Source organism: Ascaphus truei, unplaced genomic scaffold (genome assembly GCF_040206685.1).
Source record: "Ascaphus truei isolate aAscTru1 unplaced genomic scaffold, aAscTru1.hap1 HAP1_SCAFFOLD_410, whole genome shotgun sequence".
Classification (NCBI taxonomy): Eukaryota; Metazoa; Chordata; class Amphibia; order Anura; family Ascaphidae; genus Ascaphus; species Ascaphus truei.
In genome coordinates, this window is record NW_027456741.1 from 168,226 (window position 1) to 182,145 (window position 13,920).

At 41.3% G+C, this 13,920-nt stretch overlaps 1 long non-coding RNA gene across 1 annotated transcript; it reads right to left on the reverse strand.

Moving 5' to 3' along the window:
* Nucleotides 1–5,038: 5,038 nt before the first annotated feature.
* LOC142483971 (uncharacterized) lies at nt 5,039–10,289 on the reverse strand. The gene is made up of 4 exons (XR_012797518.1): nt 10,198–10,289; nt 8,472–8,575; nt 6,764–6,867; nt 5,039–5,138 (listed from the first exon to the last, which is right to left on the reverse strand). It is a non-coding gene; the product is annotated as an uncharacterized LOC142483971 (long non-coding RNA).
* Between the last annotated feature and the right edge of the window lie 3,631 nt (nt 10,290–13,920).

Below are 13,920 nucleotides of genomic sequence, written 5' to 3' on the forward strand. Positions count from 1 at the left end.
GAGAAAGAGGGAGAGAGAGAGCAAGCAGCTCCTCCCTCCCATGCAAATGACTGGAGGCAGAGGAGTAGAGGGACAGAAGCCTGTGCTGCTTGTAATGGGACAGGATTTGGGGTGCTGTTTCATGCTCTATCTCCCTCCCTCCCACTGTCTCAGGTGCAGAAAGTTTTCAAGGGAGAGAGGAAAGGAAGAGGAAAATGGAAGCTGAGGAGAGCTGGTCCTGTCCCTCTTGTTGGTAAAGAGGGGGCATCCAGAAAGAGGTAAGGAGATAGTTTTATTTTAATTCAAGAAGGAGTGCCTGGTGGCGAAGCTGGTGTGCTCTGTCACACTACAGACCCCTCCCTGTGTGTGTGTGTGCGTGCGTGCGTGCGTGCGTGCGTCTGCAGGGGGTATCTGTCCCATCCATAGATATCAGGGGTACTGCAGCTGCTGCTGCTGTTCAAACTTTTGCTTTAGGCCCATTCCTTTGATGTTAATAAGCGTTTCTAGTACAATCTTTTTCGCTCTGTTCACCCACATCTTTACATTACCTCGTGTGTGTGTGTGTGTGTATGTGTATGTGTGTGTACGTGTGTATAGCATGTGTTTGAAACACTATACTGTATCTGCATAGAAAAAAAGCCTTCTTTTAGTAATGTACAGTTCAAATACTGTATGAACATGACCCCATCTCATCTCATCCCCCTGACTCTGGATACAAAACATTCATGTATTCGTTTGCAACTTTTCATACAATTTGCTTGCACCATTTCAGAGAAATTAAATATTTAAAATGGAAATAAATTGGTAACTGCAGTAACAAACAACACTGTACATGCTAATAGTACATCCATGTAAGCAGTACATACATGCTCAGGAGTTGTTTTTTTGGATCGGTATATACTTGTCATTATCCACTTCAACCATTTTAATTCCCCCCTTTTAAATTATTGTACTGGTTGATGTGTATGTATATATATATATATATATATATATATATATATATATATAGATATATATCTATATCTATATATATATATATATATATATATATTTCAACCATTATCACCTACAGTACAGTAGCATACAGTGCTCCCACTGCAGCAAGGGATTCTGGGAAATGACATGCAATGTTTACTCGCTCATCCCACAACGTGGCGGTATCAAATATAGCGTTTTCCCAGTTATTATATCCCTGCAGGATGTAGGATAATCCCAGCCAAACCCACATACTTACTACATTCCCGTTATGTCACATGTATTATTTCCTGTGAAGGAAGCGCTATGTATATTCCCATTATGGTCACAAATTGGACGATACTGTATTTCCATTATGTCTCCTATTATTTTCCCATGATATCTCATAGAATACTGTCATCCAAAACCACATCATTATTGAATGATTGAAAATGATGCCTCCGTTTTATGTCAAGATTGTCTTGACACTTAGACCCCCAAGATTTCAATAGCGCCTCACTTAAAAGATGACATTATTTATGGATGGGACAGATACCCCCTGCAGACGCACGCACGCACGCACGCACGCACACACACAGGGAGGGGTCTGTAGTGTGACAGAGCACACCAGCTTCGCCACCAGGCACTCCTTCTTGAATTAAAATAAAACTATCTCCTTACCTCTTTCTGGATGCCCCCTCTTTACCAACAAGAGGGACAGGACCAGCTCTCCTCAGCTTCCATTTTCCTCTTCCTTTCCTCTCTCCCTTGAAAACTTTCTGCACCTGAGACAGTGGGAGGGAGGGAGATAGAGCATGAAACAGCACCCCAAATCCTGTCCCATAACAAGCAGCACAGGCTTCTGTCCCTCTACTCCTCTGCCTCCAGTCATTTGCATGGGAGGGAGGAGCTGCTTGCTCTCTCTCTCCCTCTTTCTCCCTCTCTCTCCTCTCCCTCTCTCCCTCCCTCTCTCTTTTAGAAGCTTTACACCTGCCATCCTGCCTACAGTATGTGATGATATCACAATGTCTCTCTTACATCACAGACAGGCTGACATCATCACACAGGCTGGCGGCCAGCAAGAGACAGAAATGCAGATAGAGACACACTGACAAATACATACACTGTAGGCACAGGCACCATGCGGCTTCTGCACCATAAAAGTTCATTTGAATCAAAAATAATGTCATCTTTTAAGTGAGGCGCTATTGAAATCTTGGGGGTCTAAGTGTCAAGACAATCTTGACATAAAACGGAGGCATCATTTTCAATCATTCAATAATGATGTGGTTTTGGATGACAGTATTCTATGAGATATCATGGGAAAATAATAGGAGACATAATGGAAATACAGTATCGTCCAATTTGTGACCATAATGGGAATATACATAGCGCTTCCTTCACAGGAAATAATACATGTGACATAACGGGAATGTAGTAAGTATGTGGGTTTGGCTGGGATTATCCTACATCCTGCAGGGATATAATAACTGGGAAAACGCTATATTTGATACCGCCACGTTGTGGGATGAGCGAGTAAACATTGCATGTCATTTCCCAGAATCCCTTGCTGCAGTGGGAGCACTGTATGCTACTGTACTGTAGGTGATAATGGTTGAAATATATATATATATATATATATATAGATATATAGATATATATCTATATATATATATATATATATATATATACATACACATCAACCAGTACAATAATTTAAAAGGGTGGAATTAAAATGGTTGAAGTGGATAATGACAAGTATATACCGATCCAAAAAAACAACTCCTGAGCATGTATGTACTGCTTACATGGATGTACTATTAGCATGTACAGTGTTGTTTGTTACTGCAGTTACCAATTTATTTCCATTTTAAATATTTAATTTCTCTGAAATGGTGCAAGCAAATTGTATGAAAAGTTGCAAACGAATACATGAATGTTTTGTATCCAGAGTCAGGGGGATGAGATGAGATGGGGTCATGTTCATACAGTATTTGAACTGTACATTACTAAAAGAAGGCTTTTTTTCTATGCAGATACAGTATAGTGTTTCAAACACATGCTATACACACGTACACACACATACACATACACACACACACACACACACACACACGAGGTAATGTAAAGATGTGGGTGAACAGAGCGAAAAAGATTGTACTAGAAACGCTTATTAACATCAAAGGAATGGGCCTAAAGCAAAAGTTTGAACAGCAGCAGCAGCTGCAGTACCCCTGATATCTATGGATGGGACAGATACCCCCTGCAGACGCACGCACGCACACACGCACGCACGCACACACACAGGGAGGGGTCTGTAGTGTGACAGAGCACACCAGCTTCGCCACCAGGCACTCCTTCTTGAATTAAAATAAAACTATCTCCTTACCTCTTTCTGGATGCCCCCTCTTTACCAACAAGAGGGACAGGACCAGCTCTCCTCAGCTTCCATTTTCCTCTTCCTTTCCTCTCTCCCTTGAAAACTTTCTGCACCTGAGACAGTGGGAGGGAGGGAGATAGAGCATGAAACAGCACCCCAAATCCTGTCCCATTACAAGCAGCACAGGCTTCTGTCCCTCTACTCCTCTGCCTCCAGTCATTTGCATGGGAGGGAGGAGCTGCTTGCTCTCTTTCTCCCTCTTTCTCCCTCTCTCTCCTCTACCTCTCTCCCTCCCTCTCTCTTTTAGAAGCTTTACACCTGCCATCCTGCCTACAGTATGTGATGATATCACAATGTCTCTCTTACATCACAGACAGGCTGACATCATCACACAGGCTGGCGGCCAGCAAGAGACAGAAATGCAGATAGAGACACACTGACAAATACATACACTGTAGGCACAGGCACCATGCGGCTTCTGCACCATAAAAGTTCATTTGAATCAAAAATAATGTCATCTTTTAAGTGAGGCGCTATTGAAATCTTGGGGGTCTAAGTGTCAAGACAATCTTGACATAAAACGGAGGCATCATTTTCATCCATTCAATAATGATGTGGTTTTGGATGACAGTATTCTATGAGATATCATGGGAAAATAATAGGAGACATAATGGAAATACAGTATCGTCCAATTTGTGACCATAATGGGAATATACATAGCGCTTCCTTCACAGGAAATAATACATGTGACATAACGGGAATGTAGTAAGTATGTGGGTTTGGCTGGGATTATCCTACATCCTGCAGGGATATAATAACTGGGAAAACGCTATATTTGATACCGCCACGTTGTGGGATGAGCGAGTAAACATTGCATGTCATTTCCCAGAATCCCTTGCTGCAGTGGGAGCACTGTATGCTACTGTACTGTAGGTGATAATGGTTGAAATATATATATATATATAGATATATATATATATCTATATATATATATATATATCTATATATATATATATATATATACATACACATCAACCAGTACAATAATTTAAAAGGGGGGAATTAAAATGGTTGAAGTGGATAATGACAAGTATCTACCGATCCAAAAAAACAACTCCTGAGCATGTATGTACTGCTTACATGGATGTACTATTAGCATGTACAGTGTTGTTTGTTACTGCAGTTACCAATTTATTTCCATTTTAAATATTTAATTTCTCTGAAATGGTGCAAGCAAATTGTATGAAAAGTTGCAAACGAATACATGAATGTTTTGTATCCAGAGTCAGGGGGATGAGATGAGATGGGGTCATGTTCATACAGTATTTGAACTGTACATTACTAAAAGAAGGCTTTTTTTCTATGCAGATACAGTATAGTGTTTCAAACACATGCTATACACACGTACACACACATACACATACACATACACACACACACACACACACACACGAGGTAATGTAAAGATGTGGGTGAACAGAGCGAAAAAGATTGTACTAGAAACGCTTATTAACATCAAAGGAATGGGCCTAAAGCAAAAGTTTGAACAGCAGCAGCAGCTGCAGTACCCCTGATATCTATGGATGGGACAGATACCCCCTGCAGACGCACGCACGCACGCACGCACGCACACACACAGGGAGGGGTCTGTAGTGTGACAGAGCACACCAGCTTCGCCACCAGGCACTCCTTCTTGAATTAAAATAAAACTATCTCCTTACCTCTTTCTGGATGCCCCCTCTTTACCAACAAGAGGGACAGGACCAGCTCTCCTCAGCTTCCATTTTCCTCTTCCTTTCCTCTCTCCCTTGAAAACTTTCTGCACCTGAGACAGTGGGAGGGAGGGAGATAGAGCATGAAACAGCACCCCAAATCCTGTCCCATTACAAGCAGCACAGGCTTCTGTCCCTCTACTCCTCTGCCTCCAGTCATTTGCATGGGAGGGAGGAGCTGCTTGCTCTCTCTCTCCCTCTTTCTCCCTCTCTCTCCTCTACCTCTCTCCCTCCCTCTCTCTTTTAGAAGCTTTACACCTGCCATCCTGCCTACAGTATGTGATGATATCACAATGTCTCTCTTACATCACAGACAGGCTGACATCATCACACAGGCTGGCGGCCAGCAAGAGACAGAAATGCAGATAGAGACACACTGACAAATACATACACTGTAGGCACAGGCACCATGCGGCTTCTGCACCATAAAAGTTCATTTGAATCAAAAATAATGTCATCTTTTAAGTGAGGCGCTATTGAAATCTTGGGGGTCTAAGTGTCAAGACAATCTTGACATAAAACGGAGGCATCATTTTCAATCATTCAATAATGATGTGGTTTTGGATGACAGTATTCTATGAGATATCATGGGAAAATAATAGGAGACATAATGGAAATACAGTATCGTCCAATTTGTGACCAAAATGGGAATATACATAGCGCTTCCTTCACAGGAAATAATACATGTGACATAACGGGAATGTAGTAAGTATGTGGGTTTGGCTGGGATTATCCTACATCCTGCAGGGATATAATAACTGGGAAAACGCTATATTTGATACCGCCACGTTGTGGGATGAGCGAGTAAACATTGCATGTCATTTCCCAGAATCCCTTGCTGCAGTGGGAGCACTGTATGCTACTGTACTGTAGGTGATAATGGTTGAAATATATATATATATATATATATATATATATATAGATATATATCTATATATATATATATATATATATATATATATACATACACATCAACCAGTCCAATAATTTAAAAGGGGGGAATTAAAATGGTTGAAGTGGATAATGACAAGTATATACCGATCCAAAAAAACAACTCCTGAGCATGTATGTACTGCTTACATGGATGTACTATTAGCATGTACAGTGTTGTTTGTTACTGCAGTTACCAATTTATTTCCATTTTAAATATTTAATTTCTCTGAAATGGTGCAAGCAAATTGTATGAAAAGTTGCAAACGAATACATGAATGTTTTGTATCCAGAGTCAGGGGGATGAGATGAGATGGGGTCATGTTCATACAGTATTTGAACTGTACATTACTAAAAGAAGGCTTTTTTTCTATGCAGATACAGTATAGTGTTTCAAACACATGCTATACACACGTACACACACATACACATACACATACACACACACACACACACACACACACACACACACGAGGTAATGTAAAGATGTGGGTGAACAGAGCGAAAAAGATTGTACTAGAAACGCTTATTAACATCAAAGGAATGGGCCTAAAGCAAAAGTTTGAACAGCAGCAGCTGCAGTACCCCTGATATCTATGGATGGGACAGATACCCCCTGCAGACGCACGCACGCACGCACGCACGCACGCACACACACACACACAGGGAGGGGTCTGTAGTGTGACAGAGCACACCAGCTTCGCCACCAGGCACTCCTTCTTGAATTAAAATAAAACTATCTCCTTACCTCTTTCTGGATGCCCCCTCTTTACCAACAAGAGGGACAGGACCAGCTCTCCTCAGCTTCCATTTTCCTCTTCCTTTCCTCTCTCCCTTGAAAACTTTCTGCACCTGAGACAGTGGGAGGGAGGGAGATAGAGCATGAAACAGCACCCCAAATCCTGTCCCATTACAAGCAGCACAGGCTTCTGTCCCTCTACTCCTCTGCCTCCAGTCATTTGCATGGGAGGAAGGAGCTGCTTGCTCTCTCTCTCCCTCTTTCTCCCTCTCTCTCCTCTCCCTCTCTCCCTCCCTCTCTCTTTTAGAAGCTTTACACCTGCCATCCTGCCTACAGTATGTGATGATATCACAATGTCTCTCTTACATCACAGACAGGCTGACATCATCACACAGGCTGGCGGCCAGCAAGAGACAGAAATGCAGATAGAGACACACTGACAAATACATACACTGTAGGCACAGGCACCATGCGGCTTCTGCACCATAAAAGTTCATTTGAATCAAAAATAATGTCATCTTTTAAGTGAGGCGCTATTGAAATCTTGGGGGTCTAAGTGTCAAGACAATCTTGACATAAAACGGAGGCATCATTTTCAATCATTCAATAATGATGTGGTTTTGGATGACAGTATTCTATGAGATATCATGGGAAAATAATAGGAGACATAATGGAAATACAGTATCGTCCAATTTGTGACCATAATGGGAATATACATAGCGCTTCCTTCACAGGAAATAATACATGTGACATAACGGGAATGTAGTAAGTATGTGGGTTTGGCTGGGATTATCCTACATCCTGCAGGGATATAATAACTGGGAAAACGCTATATTTGATACCGCCACGTTGTGGGATGAGCGAGTAAACATTGCATGTCATTTCCCAGAATCCCTTGCTGCAGTGGGAGCACTGTATGCTACTGTACTGTAGGTGATAATGGTTGAAATATATATATATATATAGATATATAGATATATATCTATATCTATATATATATATATATATATATATATATATACATACACATCAACCAGTACAATAATTTAAAAGGGGGGAATTAAAATGGTTGAAGTGGATAATGACAAGTATATACCGATCCAAAAAAACAACTCCTGAGCATGTATGTACTGCTTACATGGATGTACTATTAGCATGTACAGTGTTGTTTGTTACTGCAGTTACCAATTTATTTCCATTTTAAATATTTAATTTCTCTGAAATGGTGCAAGCAAATTGTATGAAAAGTTGCAAACGAATACATGAATGTTTTGTATCCAGAGTCAGGGGGATGAGATGAGATGGGGTCATGTTCATACAGTATTTGAACTGTACATTACTAAAAGAAGGCTTTTTTTCTATGCAGATACAGTATAGTGTTTCAAACACATGCTATACACACGTACACACACATACACATACACACACACACACACACACACACACACACACGAGGTAATGTAAAGATGTGGGTGAACAGAGCGAAAAAGATTGTACTAGAAACGCTTATTAACATCAAAGGAATGGGCCTAAAGCAAAAGTTTGAACAGCAGCAGCAGCTGCAGTACCCCTGATATCTATGGATGGGACAGATACCCCCTGCAGACGCACGCACGCACGCACGCACACACACAGGGAGGGGTCTGTAGTGTGACAGAGCACACCAGCTTCGCCACCAGGCACTCCTTCTTGAATTAAAATAAAACTATCTCCTTACCTCTTTCTGGATGCCCCCTCTTTACCAACAAGAGGGACAGGACCAGCTCTCCTCAGCTTCCATTTTCCTCTTCCTTTCCTCTCTCCCTTGAAAACTTTCTGCACCTGAGACAGTGGGAGGGAGGGAGATAGAGCATGAAACAGCACCCCAAATCCTGTCCCATTACAAGCAGCACAGGCTTCTGTCCCTCTACTCCTCTGCCTCCAGTCATTTGCATGGGAGGGAGGAGCTGCTTGCTCTCTCTCTCCCTCTTTCTCCCTCTCTCTCCTCTACCTCTCTCCCTCCCTCTCTCTTTTAGAAGCTTTACACCTGCCATCCTGCCTACAGTATGTGATGATATCACAATGTCTCTCTTACATCACAGACAGGCTGACATCATCACACAGGCTGGCGGCCAGCAAGAGACAGAAATGCAGATAGAGACACACTGACAAATACATACACTGTAGGCACAGGCAACATGCGGCTTCTGCACCATAAAAGTTCATTTGAATCAAAAATAATGTCATCTTTTAAGTGAGGCGCTATTGAAATCTTGGGGGTCTAAGTGTCAAGACAATCTTGACATAAAACGGAGGCATCATTTTCAATCATTCAATAATGATGTGGTTTTGGATGACAGTATTCTATGAGATATCATGGGAAAATAATAGGAGACATAATGGAAATACAGTATCGTCCAATTTGTGACCATAATGGGAATATACATAGCGCTTCCTTCACAGGAAATAATACATGTGACATAACGGGAATGTAGTAAGTATGTGGGTTTGGCTGGGATTATCCTACATCCTGCAGGGATATAATAACTGGGAAAACGCTATATTTGATACCGCCACGTTGTGGGATGAGCGAGTAAACATTGCATGTCATTTCCCAGAATCCCTTGCTGCAGTGGGAGCACTGTATGCTACTGTACTGTAGGTGATAATGGTTGAAATATATATATATATATATATATATAGATATATAGATATATATCTATATATATATATATATATATATATATATATATATATATATATACATACACATCAACCAGTACAATAATTTAAAAGGGGGGAATTAAAATGGTTGAAGTGGATAATGACAAGTATATACCGATCCAAAAAAACAACTCCTGAGCATGTATGTACTGCTTACATGGATGTACTATTAGCATGTACAGTGTTGTTTGTTACTGCAGTTACCAATTTATTTCCATTTTAAATATTTAATTTCTCTGAAATGGTGCAAGCAAATTGTATGAAAAGTTGCAAACGAATACATGAATGTTTTGTATCCAGAGTCAGGGGCATGAGATGAGATGGGGTCATGTTCATACAGTATTTGAACTGTACATTACTAAAAGAAGGCTTTTTTTCTATGCAGATACAGTATAGTGTTTCAAACACATGCTATACACACGTACACACACATACACATACACACACACACACACACACACACACACACACGAGGTAATGTAAAGATGTGGGTGAACAGAGCGAAAAAGATTGTACTAGAAACGCTTATTAACATCAAAGGAATGGGCCTAAAGCAAAAGTTTGAACAGCAGCAGCAGCTGCAGTACCCCTGATATCTATGGATGGGACAGATACCCCCTGCAGACGCACGCACGCACGCACGCACGCACACACACAGGGAGGGGTCTGTAGTGTGACAGAGCACACCAGCTTCGCCACCAGGCACTCCTTCTTGAATTAAAATAAAACTATCTCCTTACCTCTTTCTGGATGCCCCCTCTTTACCAACAAGAGGGACAGGACCAGCTCTCCTCAGCTTCCATTTTCCTCTTCCTTTCCTCTCTCCCTTGAAAACTTTCTGCACCTGAGACAGTGGGAGGGAGGGAGATAGAGCATGAAACAGCACCCCAAATCCTGTCCCATTACAAGCAGCACAGGCTTCTGTCCCTCTACTCCTCTGCCTCCAGTCATTTGCATGGGAGGGAGGAGCTGCTTGCTCTCTCTCTCCCTCTTTCTCCCTCTCTCTCCTCTCCCTCTCTCCCTCCCTCTCTCTTTTAGAAGCTTTACACCTGCCATCCTGCCTACAGTATGTGATGATATCACAATGTCTCTCTTACATCACAGACAGGCTGACATCATCACACAGGCTGGCGGCCAGCAAGAGACAGAAATGCAGATAGAGACACACTGACAAATACATACACTGTAGGCACAGGCACCATGCGGCTTCTGCACCATAAAAGTTCATTTGAATCAAAAATAATGTCATCTTTTAAGTGAGGCGCTATTGAAATCTTGGGGGTCTAAGTGTCAAGACAATCTTGACATAAAACGGAGGCATCATTTTCAATCATTCAATAATGATGTGGTTTTGGATGACAGTATTCTATGAGATATCATGGGAAAATAATAGGAGACATAATGGAAATACAGTATCGTCCAATTTGTGACCATAATGGGAATATACATAGCGCTTCCTTCACAGGAAATAATACATGTGACATAACGGGAATGTAGTAAGTATGTGGGTTTGGCTGGGATTATCCTACATCCTGCAGGGATATAATAACTGGGAAAACGCTATATTTGATACCGCCACGTTGTGGGATGAGCGAGTAAACATTGCATGTCATTTCCCAGAATCCCTTGCTGCAGTGGGAGCACTGTATGCTACTGTACTGTAGGTGATAATGGTTGAAATATATATATATATATATATATAGATATATAGATATATATCTATATATATATATATATATATATATATATATATATATATATATATATATATATATATATATATATATACATACACATCAACCAGTACAATAATTTAAAAGGGGGGAATTAAAATGGTTGAAGTGGATAATGACAAGTATATACCGATCCAAAAAAACAACTCCTGAGCATGTATGTACTGCTTACATGGATGTACTATTAGCATGTACAGTGTTGTTTGTTACTGCAGTTACCAATTTATTTCCATTTTAAATATTTAATTTCTCTGAAATGGTGCAAGCAAATTGTATGAAAAGTTGCAAACGAATACATGAATGTTTTGTATCCAGAGTCAGGGGGATGAGATGAGATGGGGTCATGTTCATACAGTATTTGAACTGTACATTACTAAAAGAAGGCTTTTTTTCTATGCAGATACAGTATAGTGTTTCAAACACATGCTATACACACGTACACACACATACACATACACACACACACACACACACACACACACACACGAGGTAATGTAAAGATGTGGGTGAACAGAGCGAAAAAGATTGTACTAGAAACGCTTATTAACATCAAAGGAATGGGCCTAAAGCAAAAGTTTGAACAGCAGCAGCAGCTGCAGTACCCCTGATATCTATGGATGGGACAGATACCCCCTGCAGACGCACGCACGCACGCACGCACACACACAGGGAGGGGTCTGTAGTGTGACAGAGCACACCAGCTTCGCCACCAGGCACTCCTTCTTGAATTAAAATAAAACTATCTCCTTACCTCTTTCTGGATGCCCCCTCTTTACCAACAAGGGGGACAGGACCAGCTCTCCTCAGCTTCCATTTTCCTCTTCCTTTCCTCTCTCCCTTGAAAACTTTCTGCACCTGAGACAGTGGGAGGGAGGGAGATAGAGCATGAAACAGCACCCCAAATCCTGTCCCATTACAAGCAGCACAGGCTTCTGTCCCTCTACTCCTCTGCCTCCAGTCATTTGCATGGGAGGGAGGAGCTGCTTGCTCTCTCTCTCCCTCTTTCTCCCTCTCTCTCCTCTACCTCTCTCCCTCCCTCTCTCTTTTAGAAGCTTTACACCTGCCATCCTGCCTACAGTATGTGATGATATCACAATGTCTCTCTTACATCACAGACAGGCTGACATCATCACACAGGCTGGCGGCCAGCAAGAGACAGAAATGCAGATAGAGACACACTGACAAATACATACACTGTAGGCACAGGCACCATGCGGCTTCTGCACCATAAAAGTTCATTTGAATCAAAAATAATGTCATCTTTTAAGTGAGGCGCTATTGAAATCTTGGGGGTCTAAGTGTCAAGACAATCTTGACATAAAACGGAGGCATCATTTTCAATCATTCAATAATGATGTGGTTTTGGATGACAGTATTCTATGAGATATCATGGGAAAATAATAGGAGACATAATGGAAATACAGTATCGTCCAATTTGTGACCATAATGGGAATATACATAGCGCTTCCTTCACAGGAAATAATACATGTGACATAACGGGAATGTAGTAAGTATGTGGGTTTGGCTGGGATTATCCTACATCCTGCAGGGATATAATAACTGGGAAAACGCTATATTTGATACCGCCACGTTGTGGGATGAGCGAGTAAACATTGCATGTCATTTCCCAGAATCCCTTGCTGCAGTGGGAGCACTGTATGCTACTGTACTGTAGGTGATAATGGTTGAAATATATATATATATATATAGATATATAGATATATATCTATATATATATATATATATATATATATATATATATATATATATATATACATACACATCAACCAGTACAATAATTTAAAAGGGGGGAATTAAAATGGTTGAAGTGGATAATGACAAGTATATACCGATCCAAAAAAACAACTCCTGAGCATGTATGTACTGCTTACATGGATGTACTATTAGCATGTACAGTGTTGTTTGTTACTGCAGTTACCAATTTATTTCCATTTTAAATATTTAATTTCTCTGAAATGGTGCAAGCAAATTGTATGAAAAGTTGCAAACGAATACATGAATGTTTTGTATCCAGAGTCAGGGGGATGAGATGAGATGGGGTCATGTTCATACAGTATTTGAACTGTACATTACTAAAAGAAGGCTTTTTTTCTATGCAGATACAGTATAGTGTTTCAAACACATGCTATACACACGTACACACACATACACATACACACACACACACACACACGAGGTAATGTAAAGATGTGGGTGAACAGAGCGAAAAAGATTGTACTAGAAACGCTTATTAACATCAAAGGAATGGGCCTAAAGCAAAAGTTTGAACAGCAGCAGCAGCTGCAGTACACCTGATATCTATGGATGGGACAGATACCCCCTGCAGACGCACGCACGCACACACACACACAGGGAGGGGTGCTGTTTCATGCTCTATCTCCCTCCCTCCCACTGTCTCAGGTGCAGAAAGTTTTCAAGGGAGAGAGGAAAGGAAGAGGAAAATGGAAGCTGAGGAGAGCTGGTCCTGTCCCTCTTGTTGGTAAAGAGGGGGCATCCAGAAAGAGGTAAGGAGATAGTTTTATTTTAATTCAAGAAGGAGTGCCTGGTGGCGAAGCTGGTGTGCTCTGTCACACTACAGACCCCTCCCTGTGTGCGTGCGTGCGTGCGTGCGTCTGCAGGGGGTATCTGTCCCATCCATAGATATCAGGGGTACTGCAGCTGCTGCTGTTCAAACTTTTGCTTTAGGCCCATTCCTTTGATGTTAATAAG